Raw genomic sequence first — 20,603 nt, 5'->3', positions numbered from 1 at the left:
CACTGTGAAAACTGATGCAAAGTACCTCTGCCAATTCCTTCCTCGCCATTTCTACTTCTCTAGCCTCATTTTCTCATGGTCAAATGTCCACTCATGCCTCTCTCCTACCTTTTAGATATCTAAAAGCAACTCTTGCAATGCTCTTTCATATTACTAGCTAGCTTATACTCATTTTTCACCTTCTCCTTTAATGCTTTTTGACTTGTCCGCTGCCGGTTTTTAAAGGCTTCCAAATCCTCTGGCTTCCTTCTAATCTTCACCACATTGTATGCTTTTCCTTTTGCTTTGATGCTGTCCTTGACCTCCTTTGTCTGCTATGGTTGCCTCGTTCTATCCTTAGCATGTTTCTTCGTCCTTGGCATGAATTTCTGCTGTGCCTCCAAAATTACTCCCAGAAACTCCCGTCATTACTGTTCCACTTTTTGTTTCTGCTAGGCTCCCCTTGCAATCAGCTCTGGCCAGCTCCTCCCTCCTGTTTTTGTAGTTACCTTTACTCAGTGGTAATAGTGTCAACATCTGATACCAGCATCTACCTCTCAAAGTGCGGAGTGAATTCGATCTTACTATGGTCACTGCTCCCTAGGGGCTCCTTCACTTAAACTCCCAAATCAAGTCTGCCTCATTACACATCATCAAATCCAGAATTGCCTGTTCCCTCATCACCTCTCCCACATACTGCTCCAAAAAAATAAAACTTCTGCTTCAGCTAGATACTGTTAACATGAAGAACAAGCATGTCTTGGAAACTGGGAGAACTGATACATCACTAGTTAGGCCCACAACGCAATTCATCGTATCAGTTTGAGGTGATACAGTTTGGCTAGCAATAAGTAATAAACAGCATCTTTAGAAGTACTAGCTCTCTTATACCATGCTATTTTGAAAGTAGCAAAGCTGTATTATCCTTGCAGGCAGGAGTGTTTAACTGCATTTTAGATAGCTGCATTTCCCTTGAATGCAGAAATGGTAACCATTTAAGTGTTTGAGTTCCTCAAATCAACCATGTGGCATACATATCCCCTAGAGGAGTTCTATTTTTATTCTACCATTTGACCAGTTAGTTTGGTCACACTGGGCCTATCGTTACTTAATCTAGGGTTTGAGGGTATTCAGTTGTATAGTGCTCGTGTTACCCAAAAATAAGCCAGAAACTTGTGTTTATGCACTTGTAGAATTTAAATTCAATTAATTTTAAAATAAATCTGGAATTGAAGACTAGTCTGTTGACAGTGACCATGAGATTGTCATCAGTGTTGTTAATTAAAAATCTGATCTACCAATATTCTCTTAGGAATTAAATCTGCTATCCAAACCTAGTTTTGCCTACAGAGCCATGTGATTGATGTTCATAAAAGTAGCGGACCTCTGGAGATAAAAGCAATGCTAGAGAAACTCAGCACATCTGACAGCACCCATGGAGAGAGAAACAGGGTTAATGGTTTGAGTCTGATATGACTCTCCTTCACCCTTGAGTTGAGTTAAGGTTGGGTAACAAATACTGGCTTTGCCAGCTACACCAACATCCTACAAACAAGCAAGGCACAAATGAGGGCATGTGATTGATGATAGGTCCCAGAAACCTAGCTTTCCAGGAGTTCTCTGGTGTCAGCCCTAGCTCCATGAGCTCCACATTCTGTAAGGAACTGCTGCAATTTTATAAAGAAGCAATAAATCAATTGTTACATTTACCACAAATTACATGAAGAGTTCATTAATTTTCACGAGGCTGACAAAAGCTGCTGAAATGCGCCTTTGGGAATGAAAGCTTTTGACTAAAACTTTTCAACACAAATCCATGCAGTTTGACTGAATGAACTGCCCATTAAATAAATTTTGTTTTCCATATTTATAACAAGCATTTTTAGATACAATCCTTGCCCCCTTATAAGCAGGAAAATTTTTTATAAAATGTGTGCGCTTATTACAGAAATTATAATCTGTCTGCACATCGGTCTGTTTCAAGACATGTGATGAGCTTTTTAGGTAGCGTTTCAGTTCAACAGAGGCTATATTGTATACAGATGGGAGGGCAGGTCACTGATAGCACCACAACCAAACAAAGTACAGTCTGTCAAGAAATTGCTGAACTGCACAAGAATGTGACACTCTGCTCAACAACATTACAGGTACTTTGTGATCTTTTTTTGTACAGGAGACTGGTCAAATCTCAGATCAATATTCGCGCATTGGAGCCTAAAGACTGCTTGTACTATGTACACTTGGAAATATGTTTCTCACCAATAAATGTCTATTAACAAGAAGCAAACAAATATCTTTCAGTATTATAGTCTGACTTATCCTCCCAGGTTCTTTCACCCCCACCAGAGGAAATAGGTTTATAACAAATGTTAATGTTTTATTGATCATTAGAAGAATCTACAAGTGAAACATTATACTGCAGACAAAGGAAGTTTGCATTGAAAAGCTTTTCATTATCCAATTGGAAATGTTCAAACTTCTCATGTGTGGCTGTGTAACCATTTATTTAATCCCTAATTGTAACTCAGGGCATGAAAGTGGTGTGCCATAAGGTGAAAGTGGGTGTGCAGTGGGTGGAAAAGAGAGAGAACTGGAAATAGAATGTCCACAACACAAGAATCTCAGATCATATCAGCATGGAAATGATGGGCTGATTGGTCTTTTATTATGGTGTAGAACTTTCCATGTTTAACACTGGGATATAATTACAAAAACCTAGGAAGGACTCCTGCCCACACCTCACGCTATTGCTTTCTAGAATGGCCAGTTAGCCCTCCATCACAATGGGAATAATTGTTCTGGGCGATGGTCTATGATATTTCAGCCAAAGACCACTTGAGTTAAAGAAGATATTTTAACTGTAAAATTAATAGAATTTCTTTCAAGATAATTTTATCTTATGTACACATTGAAATATAAGCTGTTAACCTTTACGGGATTTTTTTCCACCTTCTTTATGATTCCATCATCTGATTGTTTCACCTTGGCACCTTGCTATAAGTTATTGGAATCTTTCAAAATAAATCTATGTATTCATATATATTTGACATCTTATTTCTTTCTTTTCTTTGCGCATTGTAATGTTACAAGAATTCTTTTTCCAGTATGTCCAGGTTATTAAAACTTGTTCCTTTCTTTGTGAAGTAATCAAATGGCTGAATGCTGCTACCCATCATTTAATTTTGGAGATGTCTTGGTATTTTAAAACTACAATATTGATCGTCAGTCTTTTTCCATGCATATATTTAAGTGCATTAATCCAGGGGTGACTTACTATAAATGTAACCTTCAATGGGTTATTGCTGTAGCTATCCCTTTTTAGAATTTCTTCCAATATTTGCACTGAGAAAAAATTCCATATCTATCACATCGTCAAGCAGGAGATTTTCTGCAACTAAGGTACTTTTTACTATTCTAATGTTTTTAACGTCCCAAAAAAGGGTCAACGTTTAGTACCATTTCCACAAATGAAACTACAAGACTTTTTATTCTTAAGAACTCAGTTTGCACTGCTGCCTCAGCACCCTGGTTCGATTCCAACTTTGGGCAACTATCTGTGTGGGTTTCTCCTGGATGGTCCAAAGGAGTGCAGGTTAGTCAACTGGCTATGATAAACATTCCAAAATGTCGACTCTCTTGCTCCGTCAATGCTGTCTGACCTGCTGTGCTTTTCCAGTGCCACACTTTTCGGCTCATACTGAATTACCCCATGGGTGTCCAAGGATGTTAGGGGATGTGGATTAGCCACAGTAAATGTGGTATTACAGGGAGGAGGTTGGGCTGAGTCTGCGTGGAATGCTTTTTGGAGAGTCAGTGCAGACTAGTTGGGCCAAACAGTCTCTTTCCGCATTGTAGAGAATCTATGATTCATGAAGCATCACGTTCCTGGAATCTCTCAATGATGTAAACTTCAGTGCAAACACAATGCTGCATTTTTAATTTTTTTCAATTTCTTTTTGCCCAAATAATTTTCCGCCTTGTGATTTTTCATAGCTGTACTCAACATTAATACTGCAGTACTGGAATCTAGCATTATTTGAATGCCCAACCAAGTCAGCTTTGCAATTCGACTTCACAATTCCTCCATTTCTGTTTTTGAATCCATTGCATCTTTTTGTGATGCCCTACTTTGGCAAACAGCAACAGGGCTAATGTTTTCAATGTAAGATTTATGATGCAAATTGACCTTGATCCATTCTGCCTAATTTCCAAATCAATGCATCTAAAAGCGCTAGAAGCCTGACTTCCAACTTTAAATTCTCTTTTAAGCCCACATATGACTTTTTTTCTTTATCCCGTGCAGTTAAAACCATAGCTGCTACTTAGTTCAAATCTCGTAAGGGCAAAGTTATCGTAGGTTATGACTGTGTCCTTTGATATTTCTTACAAATTTCGTATCTATCACTTATGCCTTCAATGAGCTTATCATACTCCTATATTCTACATCTTTTACTAAAGTGTTTAGCCTTTTAGAGGACAACTAGGCAAATTACCTACATAATGTTAACACAATTAACTTTTTGTCTAACTTTCTACCCACTAATGTCAATAACACAGCTTTAATTTGTTTAGTGGTGATGTGATGTTTCATTAAAGGAATAAAACAGTACTCTAGTTGTGTAAATTGCAAATTCACAAATTTTCTGAATATAATAGCTTTATTATTTTACATATCCAAATTCATTTGTGCTTTCTTCATCAATAGCCTACCTAATAACAATGGTATTTCACTTGCCACAATATCTGCGCCAATAAAGTAATTGAATCCAGGTAGCTTACAAGGAATAACCACTCTTTTCAAAGGTTGTAGTGAGTTATCATGCCCAAATCTGAAACTGGTTAGAACTCTCAAATTCCTTAACTTTGAATCCTCTTGATTCTTATTACTTAGAGTCTGAGTAGCATTTTATCCAGTCTATTCCATACACTGTAGACATGCATTCATTGTCTAATACTGCACAGTTGAAAGACTCTGCCACCAGACACCTGCATCCCTGGGCTCAAACTTTTTGTGATAAACACATGGCCCTTTTATTCATCAGTATACTAATCCTCTTCTTCTGAATGGTCTGCTCCACAAACATGTAGTTTTGAATAATTTATGATAACATTTAGGATGTTCATGGCATAACGATACTTTGAATTGCACCAGAACTACACACTAAACATTTTTGAGGTTCGTTCTCTTATTGTAAATCCAGAATTCCTTTTGCTTATCAAATTGGCAATAGTATTTCTGTCATCATTTCTATTAGTAACAGTTCTCCTTCCTGCAATAGCTAAGTTGTTAAAGTTACATCTTACTTTTTTTATCATATCGGAAATTTTCTCCTTTACACTATGATTGCTGTTGGAAAAGGAATGTTTTCCAAAGAGTACTTTTTGTGCTATCAGTGCATGTTTATCCATAAATTTACCTCCAGTCAAAACTAGAAGTTGGTCTACATTTAATAACTTTGAAACAGTCAAATAACCTAAACACCACTGGAAAATTTCCAAATTTTGTTTTGCAGTGTGGCACACAGTCTACTGGGTACCATTATGTACACTTCCATGGTACGATCCTTAGTCTTTCTAAATTTATCAAGATCTGAACACACCTCTCAAGCAATAAATAGATCATATTTGTAACAGTTTTTATCCATGAAAGTTAACAACCTGTCTAAACTTTCAGGCTCCAATTAAAACTTAACTTTCTTACTGTGTTTCTTTCTGTATGATAATGAAAGTGCAAAGTCCATATCCCATTTCTCTTTGGTAAGGAAGTCACCCAAGTCCACATCGTAGTTTCGTTGTTCCATTGTTCAGAAGCGTCATTTTTAGAAAATACGGATATGTAACAATATTCCAAAGTGTTGCAGTTTGACTCAATCATTCTCTGCTAACAATGTTATACACTCGATTGTAATTGTATTTCAACAGAGTCAAAGTCCATGCTTTTCGTGAAGGCTTTATGGAGTGTGATTAACTGAAATCAAGTTCACCCCCCACTGATTAATTGCTCTCTACATTTATACAACCATTTCAGAACCAAATCACTTTTATTTAATATATTCATCACTTGTTCCCTCATTCGATTGGGTCTTATACATTCTTTCAGACCATCTTAGATGATAATATATTCAGTTAAGGATTTTGAGTTAAAGATCTCACACCTACAAAGTTAATAGTAATTACCTAAAAATTGTATTAGGATTCTTAGTTCTCATCATTAGTTACTTCAATTCTTTAGTGTATTGATTTTCCTTCTGAAAACATTCATCAATTAGATTAGTCACAAAAATATACTTCATAAATCTTCAGTGATTTTTATCATAGCCCTGTTTCTGTGAAATCAATTTATCATTTTGTACAATACTTAAAACCTTTAATATTTATTCCTGATTTCTGGGTGAAAGCAGATTTGCACTAATATTTTAAGCAATTTTACAACACCCTTTATGAAGAATCCTGAACTTTCCTCTTCACAATTTCCACAATGCTGCTATGATCATTGTTGGTTCAAAGCAAAAACAGTTCCAATTGCTTTATCTTGCTTAACAGACATGTTAAAATTACAACTAAATGGCATTTGTGTTGGTTGGACTGTGTGTAGGGACTCTGCCTTCACAAGTACAATACTGTTCCATTTTAATTTGATGGCACAGTATTTTTGCTCCATACCAAACACTTAATTTCCATTTCCCTGGCTATATTTTTAGAAACTGCCCAATTGCCAAGGCAAACTTCATTCAGATCAATGCAGCATAATGTTTAGTTTCATATACTTCTCTCTCTCTCTCTCCCCATAACATATGTCAAATAATTCTCTAAAAATGAATACTTCATAGATACATTAAAACAACATTGAAGAGAAGAACATCAATCTGTAGGAATATTCTGTCTCAGGTTTTATCAAAATATTACCAAAACACCCAACAGTTTTGCTCTTTAAGGTCATAATTTAAACTTAATTTGACTGGTGATTGACAATTCATTAATCACTGCTCAGTTTAAAATGACATACAAAAATGTTCGAAGCTTACAACAGTTCGTTGATTTTAAAATGCAAAACTTTATTTTGCACAAGAAAAGAAAATCAATACAGCTACAGCACCGATTATAAATTATTACTGTTGCCACAATGAGATCCCTTTATTGTTTCTCCTTGGTCACGAACAACTGAAAATGCTGGAACTAATCAGCTGTGTGGTGGAAAGAGATAGAGAAGTAACATTTCACTTAGCTTTTCAACCGATTGTTCCTCAAAATGACTTAGGTCAATCATCGACCTGAACAACTGTGAAATTTGACCAATTTACCTACTCATCTTAACATCTCACTGGTGACCACTATCTGAGATAAAACAAACTCTACCAGGTTTTATCAATGAACAAGAAAGCCAAAAAATTATAAGAAACTTATGCTCTAACATGACAAGACAGATTATCAATGACCAATGCAAACTTAAATATAGGATCAGGAGTAGGCCATTCAGCTCCTAGGCCCTGTTCCACCATTCATTCAACGAGAACACCGGTGATCTGTGGCCTGACTCCATATATTGCCTTTAGAACAAAACCCTTAATATTTTGCTTGAAAAAACGTATCTATCTCAGATTTAAAACTAACTGAGCCTGCATCCACTGCCATTTGTGAAAGAAAGTTCCATAGGTCTAACATCCTTGGTGTGTAGAAATGCTTCTGAACATTTTCTCCTGGAGAGTCTGGCCCTAATTCTCAGACTATTAGAACTAAAGGACCTCCAATGAGTGGATACACTTTATCTTTATCTACCCTGTCCTTTCTGTTAATATCTTGATCACATCATTCCTTAACCTTCTACATTCTACAATCCCCCTGGCTTTATTTATGTAATTTCTCCTCATACCTTAAAAAAGTCTCCATTAAATCAAAACACAAATGTTTATTCAGACTTAGGACAAACAGACAGACAAGGCAAGCAGTCTTTTTAAGAATGTTGCAGATGTAAAATATGAGCAAAAATGACACAATGTCTGTGGATCCAAGACAAAAGGGGAAATAGGGTGACTTTTCTCTGGGACTTTTTTTTTGGTTTTTTTATCAATGAAATCTCATTGACTGAGATTATCTTTAATTCGGTAACTGGTCAGCTGGATTCAGTCTGGGCTTTAAGCTCTCATTTGCAAAGTCGTAGAGTGTTATTTCTTTACTATTTCAAAGAAAAGAAAGAGACAGAGAGAGAAGGATCCAGTGTGCTTAAATATTTTTGGTGGTCTGTCTCAAATTGCTTTCTCTCCTCTCACTTCAATTCAAAACTGCTATTTTAAACCATCCAAACACTAATGCTGGGCAGTTACTTTTTCTTCCCCCTAAACAAAGCTGATACTAGCATTTCCCGTGAAAGCATAAAAATCCAGTTTCTTAAAAAACATATCTTTGTATAATCAATATGAGGCCACATTCTTTTACCATTCTTTTTTTGAGTTGTGTAAAGCAAATAATCCAAATTTCCATTTTATATTTTTAACGTCGAAAATAAAAAATCCATGTAATTTTTACAGCTTTTCCTCTCTGCTGCTGCAGCCTGACCTGCTACGTATTTTGAACATCTCTGTTTAGTTTAGATTCCCAGCATGCACAATATTTGGTATTCCTACATTCTCCATGACTACAAACAGCCAAGAATAAGAAAGTATAGCTAAAGAAATATCTAACAATAAGGCTTGGAAACATTCCCAAAAAGACATGATGTTCTTGAGTTTACCAGCAATTACTGACATTTCCTGATCCCAATATTACATCATTCAGATACAGATGAGGTTTTTATTTTTAAATTTTAGAATCTAGACACATTTTGGGTTTCCAGCTACAATAGTTGAACAAGAATGCTTTCCTATTCTTTGTAAAAGGAAAAACTCATTTGATGGAAAACAAGTGTTTTTTTGTATGGAAAGACTGTATGAAATGAGTGGAAAGAGGAAGCACATTCCTCCCATTGCAAAAGAATGAATATTGTGATTGCTATCAAAGCGTCATTCCTGACAAAACCCAGTTCCCCATGGACAACCCATTTTTAGCTCGTTCCAAGCTATTTGTGCATCCATCATTAAAAAGGTTTAAATATGATCATAATGTAATAAATGCAAAAGGAACATATGGTGAACTTTAGGTATGGTGAGCCACGTAATAAGCAAGCAATTCTGGCTCTTTTAAGTTTTAACAGCCGATTTCCACACGACTAAGAGAATATTATGACAGCTGTAGGTTTAATTTAGCATACCCATGCACATAAATAGCAAGGTTACTTCTTTCAAAGAGGATATAGCTCTTGTTTTTAAACAGACGAGGTACTCTATCTTGTATGAAGCAGTAGGATATTTCACCTCCAGCTAATTTCAAGATGTATCAACACAATAAAAAAGGACAAAATGACAACATCCATTATAATATCTTCTAATCAACCTGTTCAGAGATGCTATGACACACCTCTGGAGCAGGAAGGACTTGAAGACAGGCTTCCTGGCTCAGAGATAAGAACACCACCTCTGCATTGCAAGACGCCCTGACAAAATCCATTATCTATGGACACATGCGGGTAATTAACCAATTATTAGCTGCACCAGTGAGAAATGGGTTGAGGAGGAGGGAGAGGAAATAATTCCAAATCTGCTTAAGCCAAACAAGTCTCCTTGAGTATCAGCAGATGGTAAAAGTGTTACTAGCAGATGAGAAAAGGTGATGGTGGTTTGATATTGTCACTGAATTAATAATCCAAATGCTCTGATTAATGTTCTGGGAACATGGGCTCGATACAAATAAAACAATTAATTGCAGTTTACAACAGTTATGAATAATTTAAAGTATAAAAAGAATTGCACAATAATCATTTCAACTAAATATAAATGAACAAGTCAATCCATCCAATTCCTAACATAATCATGTGCAGGTTGCACCGATCTATCTTTAACAATCATTCTGCTTTCCTCCACTGGGAAAGAAAATAGAATTGTAAATTATATCTAGAAATGCACAAAAGGTCCAATTGTAAGTTAGATCAAGACATCTTATTCACCAATTTCATTAAATAATCGCATATATTTTCATTTCTATTCCAATACACAGCAGCCACTCACTTTGATGACAATCCTAAAGAGAGCATCAAACACTAGGAGTCTTTTGACTAAAAGTAAACCAAATGTTCACATTCGGGGTAATGTTCACATCCAATGACATTGTTAACTAGTAATTCATTGTGATAACAATGGCACCCAACCAGACAGTTGTCAATTCCCTTTAACCAATGAGCCCTGTCGAACTCATTGATTTTCCAAGCCAGCATTCCAAGAAACAGGCTGTTTATGTAAATTAATTATCTAGACATGGCCAAGACAACTGAAAGGTTTGTAAAGTACCCAGATGCCAACTCAAACTGTCAACACTTTCTAATCCAAACACTGAGCTGATTAAGCTTATTTTGATCCTATAAGATCAAAGTGTGGGCATTCCAAATCTGAAACCAAAATTATACCTTCACTGGATTTGGAGGGATTACATTTATATTTAACATGATACCACAAAGCAACTTGATGTAATCCTTCTCAACTGTTCAGCAGAGACAGAATTCCACCTATATTTTGAGTTCAGTACACCACAAATATATCAAGAATCTGATGTCTTTACACATCAGTGGATACATAATTCTATTTTAATTTAAAAATGCTTTCTCTTCAGGTAGTGATAGCTATATCAGATGTCAATCTCATTTTGTCCTGACTTAATGGCAATATTTCTGACCTTAGAAATTCAAGTCAACTTTTCTTTACTGTGCGTATTCAAATATCTGTTGTGATGTAATATTGTTAAAGAGTTGTATTTGCCATTAATTATAATTCAGCTTTAATGATACATTAAGCTTAACAAAGTGGAGTTCTTTGGATAAGAGCCCACAACTTAAGAAAAAGAGACTTTCCTCTCTCCATCGGGCTTTTTTGCTTTAACAGAAACTGAATTCCCCTAAAATTACAAAGCTTTCCTTGTTGTATACGAGGGTTGCAGTGATCATGGAGGGGTTATGTTTTATAGCAAGAATATCACTTTACCCAGCAGAATTGTAGAAGTTGAAGCAGATATCATAGGGGTACCTGCTCTGATCTGCTCTATTTCAATTGCTTAGCAGTCACAGGCAGCAACTGAGGACAAGATGTCTTATTCCCCCTTACTTACTCATGGAATGTGACTATCTCTGGCTAGGCCGGCATTTATTTCCTTCCTTAATTGAAGGTGGTGGTGAGCTGCCTTCTTGAACTGCTGCGGTCTGCATGTTGTAAGTTGGGAATTCCAGACTTTTGACCTTGAGAGGGAATGGTGACATACTTTCAAGTCAGGGTGGTGAGTGGCATAGAGGGGAACTTGCAAGTTATGATGTCCTTGTGTATTTGCTGTCCCTGTCCTTCTAGATAGTGGTAGTAATGAATTTGGAAGGTGCTGTTTAAGGATCCTTGGTGAACTTCTACAGTGCATCTTTTTGACAGCATGCACTGCTGCAATTGAGCATCAGTAATGGAGAGAGTGAATGTTTGTGGTGTCAATTTGTCCTGGGTGGTGTTAAGGTTCTTGAATGTTGTTGGAGAGTATTCCATCATACTCTAGGCTTGTATCCTGTAGTTGGTGGACAGGAGTTGGGATGTCAGGAAGTGAATTTCTCATTTCAGGATTCCTAGCTTCTGACCTGTTCTTGTAACTGCATTTTTCATATGGCTTGTCCAATCCCATTTCTGGGCAATAATAAAGCTCAGGATGTTGATATTATGAGGATCCAGTGATGATGATGCCATTGAATGTCAAGGGGCAATGGTTAAATTCATTTTTGTTGCAGATGGTCATTGTTTCACATTTTAATGGCATGGACATTACTTGCCTCTTGGCAGCCCAAGCCTGGCTATTGTCCAGGTCTTGCTGTATTTGAATATGCCCTGCTTTGGCATTTGAGTGGTCATGAATGGTACTGAACATTTAGATAATCAGTGAACATCGCACTTCTGAACTTATGGTGTAGAGAAGGTCATTGTCAAAGAATCTGGAGATAGTTGGGCCTAGAACACTACCCTGAGAGACTCTTCAAGAGTTGTCCAGGAGCTGAGATTTGTTTTTGTTGATGACTGTCCAGCAGCAATGAGAACCATCTTCCCTATGCCAGTTCCGACTGCAACCAGAGAGGTTACTGCCCCACTCTCCCTAAACTCCCACTGACTTCACTGGAGCTCTTTGATGCCACACATGGATAGGTGTGGCCTTACTCCAGTTCAATAGTCTGTTCCTGCTTTTCACCATGTGCACCCCTCAGCCCCCATGTTCTTTGATCCCTTTAGCCCCACGTGCTGTATTCAACTCCTTCCTGAAATCGTGAGATGTTTTCACCTCGATCCCTTTCCATTGTAGTGAGTTCCACAGGCTCACCAATCTCTGGGTGAAGATATTTTTCCTCATCACTATCCTGAACGGTATGCCCCATAACCTGAGACTGTGGCCCCTGGGTATTGCCTCACAGTCATTGGGAACATACTTCTTGCACCTACCCTATCTACTCCTATTAGAATTTTATAGGTTTCCATGAAATTCACCTCTCATTCTTCTGAAACCCAGCAAATATACTCCTAACTCCAGCAAATATATTCAACCACTTCTGATATCTTAGTCTTGACCTCGCATGAATCAGTGTGTATTTTTGTCCTACTTTGTGCAAGACACACCTGTGCAATTTTCCATATTGCCTGTTACATGCCAGAGTTGGAGATGTATAGGAACAACTTGGTTAGGGGCTCAGCAAGTCATGGAGCACAAATCTTCAGTACTACTGCTGGAACATTGTCACAGCACTTTGCGTTTTGCAGTATCCAGTGTACTTAGCCTTTACTTGACATCACATCGAGTGAATCAAATTGGCTGAAAACTCAAAGCTGTGATGCCTGGGACCTCTAGAGGATACCACCTACTCAGCATTTCTGGCTGAAGGCTGTTGCAAATGCTTCATCCTTATGTTTTGCACTGATGTCCTGGGCTCTTCTATCATTGACGATGGGGAATGTCTGTGGAGTATCCTCCTGTGAATTATTTAATTGCTCACCGCCATTCACAACTGGATGTGGCAGGTCTGCAGTGTTAATCTGATGGTTGTGGAATTGCTTAGCTCTGCCTACCACTTGCTGTTTAGATCACAAATAGTCTTACAACAGTGCTTCACTCGCTTGGCACACGATTTTCAGATACGCCTTATGCTACACCTGGCATGCCCTCCTTCACTGCTCGGCAAAAGTGTGGACTGAAGATGCTGGAGATTAGAGTCGAGAGTGTGGTGCTGGAAAAGTACAGCAGGTCAGGCAGCATCCAAGGAGCAGGAGAATCAACGTTTCGAACAAAAGCTCTTCATCAGGAAACTTCTTCACTGTTCACTGACCCAAGGTTTGATGGTAATGATAGAGAGGGGAACCATGAGGTTGCAGATCGTGTTGGAGTACAATTCGGCTGCTGTTGATAGGCCACAGCTCCTCACCAATGTCCTGTTTTGAAATGCCCAGTCTGTGTGATAGTCCATTTACAATGGTGATGGTGCTTCACAACTAGTGGAGGGCATCCTTAATATGAAGTCAGAACTTTGTGTCCATAAGAAATATGTGGTGGACACTCTTGATCATGGACTGATGCATCTGTGGCAGGCTGTTCAGGAAGGATAACGTCAAGTATGTATTTCCCTCTTGTTAGTTCCTTCACTGAGTGCTGCTGACCTAGCCTAGCAGCTATGTCCTTTAGGACTCAACCAGCTCAGTCACCAGTGGTGCTGCAGGGCAACTTTTGGAAACATTTGTTGCAGTCCCCAATCCAGAGTACACTCTGCATCCTCCTGACTGTATTCCATTGTGCTACCATCTCTGGTGGCTATGCCCTACCAATGGGTCAGGACATACCCAGGGATGGTGGTGGTTTGTCTGAATTGTTATCAGTAAGGCACAATTTCAAAAGTATGACATTGTCAGGTTGTTGCTTCAAGTCTGAGAGACAGTTTTTCCAATTTTGGCTTTGCTCCCCAGATGTTACAATGTAAGATTTTGTAGGATCAGTGGTGCTGAGTTTATCATTGTTATTTCTGGTGTCTAGGTCAATGATATTTTCAATCTGGTTTCTTTCACTTGAGACTTTTATAGAAGCTTGATATAACTTCAGGTTTCTTACCGTAAAAGAACCAGATGAGTTTTAATGACAATTGGGAATAGGTTATGAGGCTTGTAATTTCATACTTTTTGTTTTAAATTTTAATTCCAATTCAGTCAACTGTCATGCTAGGAATCAAACCCAAAATCCCCAGAATGTTACCTGTGTCTCTGAATCATTAGCCGTGTAATCAATATCACAATGCTGCCACCTTCCTGTGTGATCATGAAGGTGGGAATGATGATGGCATGTTCAAAGCACCACCACAGCCCAGTGATTCTCAGGGTAAGAAGTGAAGGAGACTTCACCCTCCTCAGGAGCGCAAGGTACCTCAGAGTGACAGGAAGTGAATCCAATTGCTGTGGCTCACGTGGAAACCAACGACATCTGTAGCACTAAGGAAGTGTTTTTCCACTGAAGGGGTATGAGCAACTGGGAATTAAATTAAAAACTGGAATCACAAAAGGTGATCATTGCTACCTTACTACCTGAGTTACAAGAAAATTGGCATTGAATACATAGATCAGAGAGTTGAATGCATGGCTCAAAGGTTGATGTGTAATTGATCGGGCAGTCTACCAATAATGGGAAAGAGGAACGTGTGGTGTTGGAACAACCATCACCTGAATCATGCTGGGTTCAGGTGGGCTGGTATATCATATGTTATGCTGTTGAGAGAGTTTTAAACTAATTAGTAGAGGAGAAGGCTCATAAGTGGGGAAATTTATATGGTTAAAGAGAAAGAACAAGACAATACTGGTTATGATTATGCACTTCACTACCTGCAGAATGTGCCAGGAAAGTGTGTGTGAAAATACTGCAGAGTAGGTAAACATGGTATAAGAAGCCGCTAATTCGATTTTCTTCATATGAACATCTGCAACAATTTGAAGATCAATCAGTTTCAAGATGGATGATTTTATAGCATAAATAGAAAGAAGATACATTGGAACACTGCCACCTGTAAGCTCTCCTCCAGTCGCTCACCAGCCTAACTTGGAAATTTATCACCATTTATCGCTGCATCAAAATCCTTGAATTCTTTCCCTAAAGGCCTAGAAAAGAGACTGCAGCAATTCCAGAGGCAGCTCACATGCAACTTGGAGAATAAATGCTGATCTAGTTAGTGATACCCACACCCCGCAAATGACTTTTTAAAAAATATAACATAGACATGGTAGGAAAGCTTGGACCTGTATATTTGATATTTCAGAAGAGCTGTACGTAAAGGAGGTGGCTGGTTCTGCTAATGAAGAATAACATCAGCAGAATAGTGACAAATCATCATGGCTCAGAATATAGATTGGATGGAAGTGGAAAAAAACCCAATGGAAACAAGTATTAGTTGGAATTATTCGTGCCTCCTCCACCCTTTAAAGGAGCTACATACAACAAAGTATAAATTAACAAATAATGGAGGCCTGTATTGAAGGGAAAGCAATAATCAATGGATGATTTAATCTTTATGTAGATTGGATGCAACGTATTGACAAAGCTGGCCTTGGGGATAAACTTGCAGCATGCATTCAAATCAGTTCCTCAAAACAAGGCATTCTGCAACCAACCAAAAACAAGCAATTTTAGAACTGATAATGTGAAAGGGAGACAAGAATAACAAATTATTGTGTAATAAAGAATCCTGAAGATAAAATGTTTGTAACAATGAATTTCACATGAAGTTTGATGTCTAGAAATTTGGATCCAAAAAAAACATGTCTTAATCTAACAAAAGATAAGGTCAGAAGTCACAAAACACCAGGTTATAGTCCAACAGGTTTATTTGAAATTACACGTGTTTAGAGCACTGCTCCTTCATCAGGTGAAGTGAAGAAATGCACACGTCACAGAATTTATAGGCAGAGAGATCAATAGGCTGAGAGATCAAACGATCATACAAATGGTGTGAGTGGAGTGTTGACAGGCTGAACAATAATTCTCTGCAGGTGATCAAAAGTGTCCTGTGGAAACTGATAGCCTGTAAATTCTGTGCCTGTGTGCATTTCCTCACTTCACCTAATAAAGGAGCAGTGCTCTGAAAGCTTGTGATTTCAGATAAACCTGTTGGACTATAACCTGGTGTCATGTGACTTCGGACCTTGTCCATCCCAGCCCAATACTAGCCTCTCCACATCATTAAATAAAAATAACTGCAAAGATATGAAGGCAACATTGGCTACAGTATGCAATGAAAAATAGGGTAAAGCAGATAAGCAATGGCTAATATTTAAGGAGCTATTTCATAGCCCTCAACAAAAATTATATTCAATTGAGAAATAATTCATAAAATGGATGCACAATTTGCATGGTGGCTCACTGGTTAGCGTGGCTGCCTCACAGTGCCAGGGACCCAGTTTTGATTCCAACTGTGGGCGACTGTCTGTGTGGAGGTTGCACATTCTCCCTGTGTCTGCGTCAGTTTCCTCTGGGTGCTCCAGTTTCCTCCCACAATCCAAATATATGCAGGTTAGGTGAATTGGCCATGCTAAATTGGCCATAGTGTTCAGGGATGTGTAGGTTAGGTGCATTAGTAAACACGGGGTAGGGAAATGGGTCTGAGTGGGTTACTCTTTGGAGGGTCGGTGCAGACTTATTGTGCTGAAGGACCTGTTTCCACACTGAACAGATTCTATGATTCTATTGCCTTTGGTGCTAAGACAGGTGGAAGAGAACACAGGGCATTTGTAGTTTACACACTAATTATTTCCTATTAAAGAATGAGGCACAGTATCTATTGCCAAGCACCCTACTGTTTAGCCACAGACAACATTTAATCCCTGGTAGGCAGCTAGTGGCAACTGAATGTCCAGAAATCCAGAGCTTAGTGAAGAATGCACTCACTTTCAGGGATGTACAGGTTAGGTGCATTAGTCAGGGGTAAAAGTAGAGTAATGGGGAATGGGTTTGAGTGGGATACTCTTCGGAGTCGTTGGGCCAAAGGGCCTGTTTCTACACTGAAGGGATTCTAAGATTCAATCTATGGCTAACAAAGGAACTTAAAGATTGCATCAAATTGAAAGAGAAAATGTAAAATACTGTCCAAAATATCAGTGACACGACAAAAGATTGAAAATTTTAGAACAAAGAATAATTAAGAAAACAAAGTTGAAAAAGTGGAATTGGAATGGAGAAATTGATAAAAGTAAAAGATTAGCAACACGTAACATTGATTCCTTTTATGGTGAGACTTGGGAGTTGATGATGGGAATCAAGGAAGTGGTAGGGAAATTGAATAAGTGTTTTGCATTTCTTTTCTTTTCTTTTGCATTTCTTTTCACAGTTCAAGACACAGAAGCCAGGAACTTAACATCTGACCTTGGGAAAACACTGGAATCTATGATTAAGGAAGTTCACATAATCTTTATGTAATACACAGCTTCAGTATTTCTGGAAAAATTAACATTTTGTCAAAGTTCTCGTCTTGCACTCAGCAGCACAACTTACAAGACTACCAAAGGAAAGGGAGAACACATTTATATTGTACGAGAGGAGAGTAGTGCCTGGTTTGCAAGCTGACTGATTGTTAGTGGCATTGCCATGGAGAATGCACCAGTTAGATGATGACTAATCATTAATTGACAAACTTGATTTAAATGTCAAGCCAGGCAGCTTGATTCTGATGAGTCAAGATGTTTCTCAGGACAATGAACAAGAGATTTGCTGTCATTGTTTTGTTGGGTTGAAATAGGTATAGTGTGTGCATGCACATGTTATTTTTGTTTGCAAACAACAGGGTCCAGTCTATTTTCTATGTAGCTTCCAGTAGGTGCAAATGTGCCATATTGTAAGCCTGACTGACAAACCTAGATTTGTCAACATAATTCTTTGCACACTTAGAATTATCCAGTAAATGGTGTCTAATTGTAGAATCACATCTGATGTTGGACATTATTTTGGGTTTTGGAAGTACAAGCTAGTGGAATAGAGTCAGTACTTCTCTTGTTAAAAACAGCCAAAAGGATATGTTGTTTATTATGGTCTGGGACCTATGGTCGACATCCTATAATCCAAATCCTAATAGGAGCGGCATGGTGGATCAGTGATTAGCACTGCAGCCTCACAACACCAGGAACCTGGTTTCAACTCTACCCCCGGTCAGCTGCCTGTGTGGAGTTTGAATGCTCTTCCAGTGTCTGTGTGGGTTTCTTCCCACAGTCCAAGAAATGCAGGTTAGGTGGATTGGCCATGCTAAATTCCTCATACTGTCCAGGGATGTGCAGGCTAGGTGGATTAGGGAAGGGGGTAGGTCTGGATTGGATGCTCCTTGGAGGGGCAGTGTGGACCCAATGGGCCAAATGGCCTGCTTCTATACTGTAGGAGATTCTATGATCAGTGGGGGGTAGTTGTTCTCAACAGCATGGTTTCCATGCATCCTCTGCAGTATCAGCTTGCACAATAAACAAATGGTCTGATCAAATATGCAAATAGTGAAGCTAGCTGTTGTTTCACACTGCTATTATTCAGTAGCAACACAAGTGGTGGTCACCACTATCAGGACACTGCCAGCATGCTAAAGTGGTGTTCTGCTTCATACACAAAGGAGTATGGTGGTATGTAAATTTCAGTGCCAGTATTTTGGAAAATGGTGAGGTTATCCACTTTGGTCAGAAGAGACAGCAGTAGGCTAGAAGAACACAGCAAGCCAGGCAGCATCAGGAGCTGGAGAAGTTAATGTTTTGGGTGTAACCCTTCATCAGAAGCAGATACTTGACGCGGAAGGATTGCAGAAGCTGCAGTCTGGAATGATCTGGGTGACTGTATATGATGTCATAAAACATTTAGCATTCATGTATAGCAGGTAATTGAGAAGACAAATGAAACATTGTTATTTATTACAAGGTGGATATGGAGTATAAATGTAAGGAAGCCTTGGACTGGTGGAGATGCTGCACTTGCAATGAAACAAAAGTTAGCCCTTTGTATAAATTTCTTATATTCAGAAATAAATCCACAATTATCCTATCAATTTCAATACTCACTCCATTTCATTGTTACAGGATCATCCTTAAGAAGAATGCAACTACCTCCATGTCTATTGATGTCGTTCTGATAATTGTTGTATAGAAGGAACCCAACCCAACAAAAATCTGAAAATTCTACTCAGACAAACTCATGGAATAGTAGGAATGTTACTCCACTTTATTAATGTAATTAAGAAGGCAAGTGCGGTATTTTCACATTGCAAAGTAGGCTTTTTGCCTGTTCATTTAATAGTGTGTATGTTAGGACCGGAGAGGAGACAGGGAAACAGCAATAAAAGATGATGAAACAACCATAGTATATGTTAAAAAATGAACAAAGATATAAGTCATGTTCAAAGTAGCTAAACAGTAATATAAAATGATGTGCAGGAAGCTTTAAAATTGCTTCTCATTTTTTCCTTACATGGAACCATTCTAAATGTCTGTAAAACAATAATAAAGTTTTATGAGATGTAAACAGCACCAAATTTAAAGGTGTTATATTTATGAGAGTTTTCAAAGCCACCATTTAAATTAGGTATATTTTACACTTAATCTCTCCATTTCACCCCCATTCTGAAAATTGACCCCATGTCATACAAGGAACCAAAGGTACCATTTACACATATTATGATATGGTAATATCAAACACTTCAGGGTTATCCAAATCAGGGCTGTGTCTTGAAGATAATTCCAGGTATCACTCTGGCAGGAACTCAAATAAAAATTTAGAAGCAACATTTGTTTTTAAAAAAATTGTTCGCTCCTCATAATGACATACCTTCCCTCAATGTTTCCCTTTTCACGTTTAAAAACCTTGAAACCTAACCTTTTAGTTTTGCAATCGGTAAACTACCAACACACAGTCTATTTGTTTCCTCAGCAATTTGCCTCACGACATTTGCTTGTGTTAAAGGATCTCCATGAAAGCAACTCTTGTCAAAGATGTAATCAAACCTCCTCATCCTCTGCCAAATAACTAACTTATAACAATACGAAAACTGTTTATGGACTACTCAGCACTACCGATAGCACATGGCTATTGAACTTGATTATTTGAGCACGTCCTTCGGCTGACATTTAAAATATAAATATCTTCTATTGAATATAGGAATTTCTTCACATTGGAAAGACACTCACCCACTCATCAAATTGCCTTTGAGCAATCTATCTGGAGCCAGATTTTTCAAAAAACATGAACAATAACATTGTCTGTTGTGAATTGGCAACACCAAAGGTTTGGTTGTCGCTGCATTAGAGAATGTACAGCAGGATGTCAAGTTGTTAAGACAGTTGTCGCTTTGAATAATTAAAATAGTCACTGCACCAAAAAATGCCAAATTTAGGATGAGCTCACTTTGAAGCAAGTTAAATGGTTAAAGAATTTCAACTGATTTTGTGAGTAGGAATTTCACAAAGATGCCATTTCATTCCATTCAAGGGAATATATTATCTCCTTCTTCCCTTCATTGCATTTGGTTGTCGCTGCATTATCCA

General features: G+C 38.1%; 1 long non-coding RNA gene across 1 annotated transcript in view; it reads left to right on the top strand.

The window, feature by feature from the left end:
* Nucleotides 1-19,586, top strand: part of LOC122553721 — a 41,641-nt gene extending 22,055 nt beyond the window's left edge. The window contains exon 3 of the long non-coding RNA XR_006312801.1: nt 19,143-19,586. This is a non-coding gene — a long non-coding RNA (uncharacterized LOC122553721). The remainder of the gene's footprint in view (nt 1-19,142) is intronic.
* The last annotated feature ends 1,017 nt before the right edge of the window (nt 19,587-20,603 follow it).

The sequence above is a fragment of the Chiloscyllium plagiosum genome, chromosome 10 (genome assembly GCF_004010195.1).
Source record: "Chiloscyllium plagiosum isolate BGI_BamShark_2017 chromosome 10, ASM401019v2, whole genome shotgun sequence".
NCBI lineage: Eukaryota > Metazoa > Chordata > Chondrichthyes > Orectolobiformes > Hemiscylliidae > Chiloscyllium > Chiloscyllium plagiosum.
The sequence above is the reverse complement of the archived record's forward strand: the minus strand, read 5'-3'. Positions and strand labels throughout refer to the sequence as shown.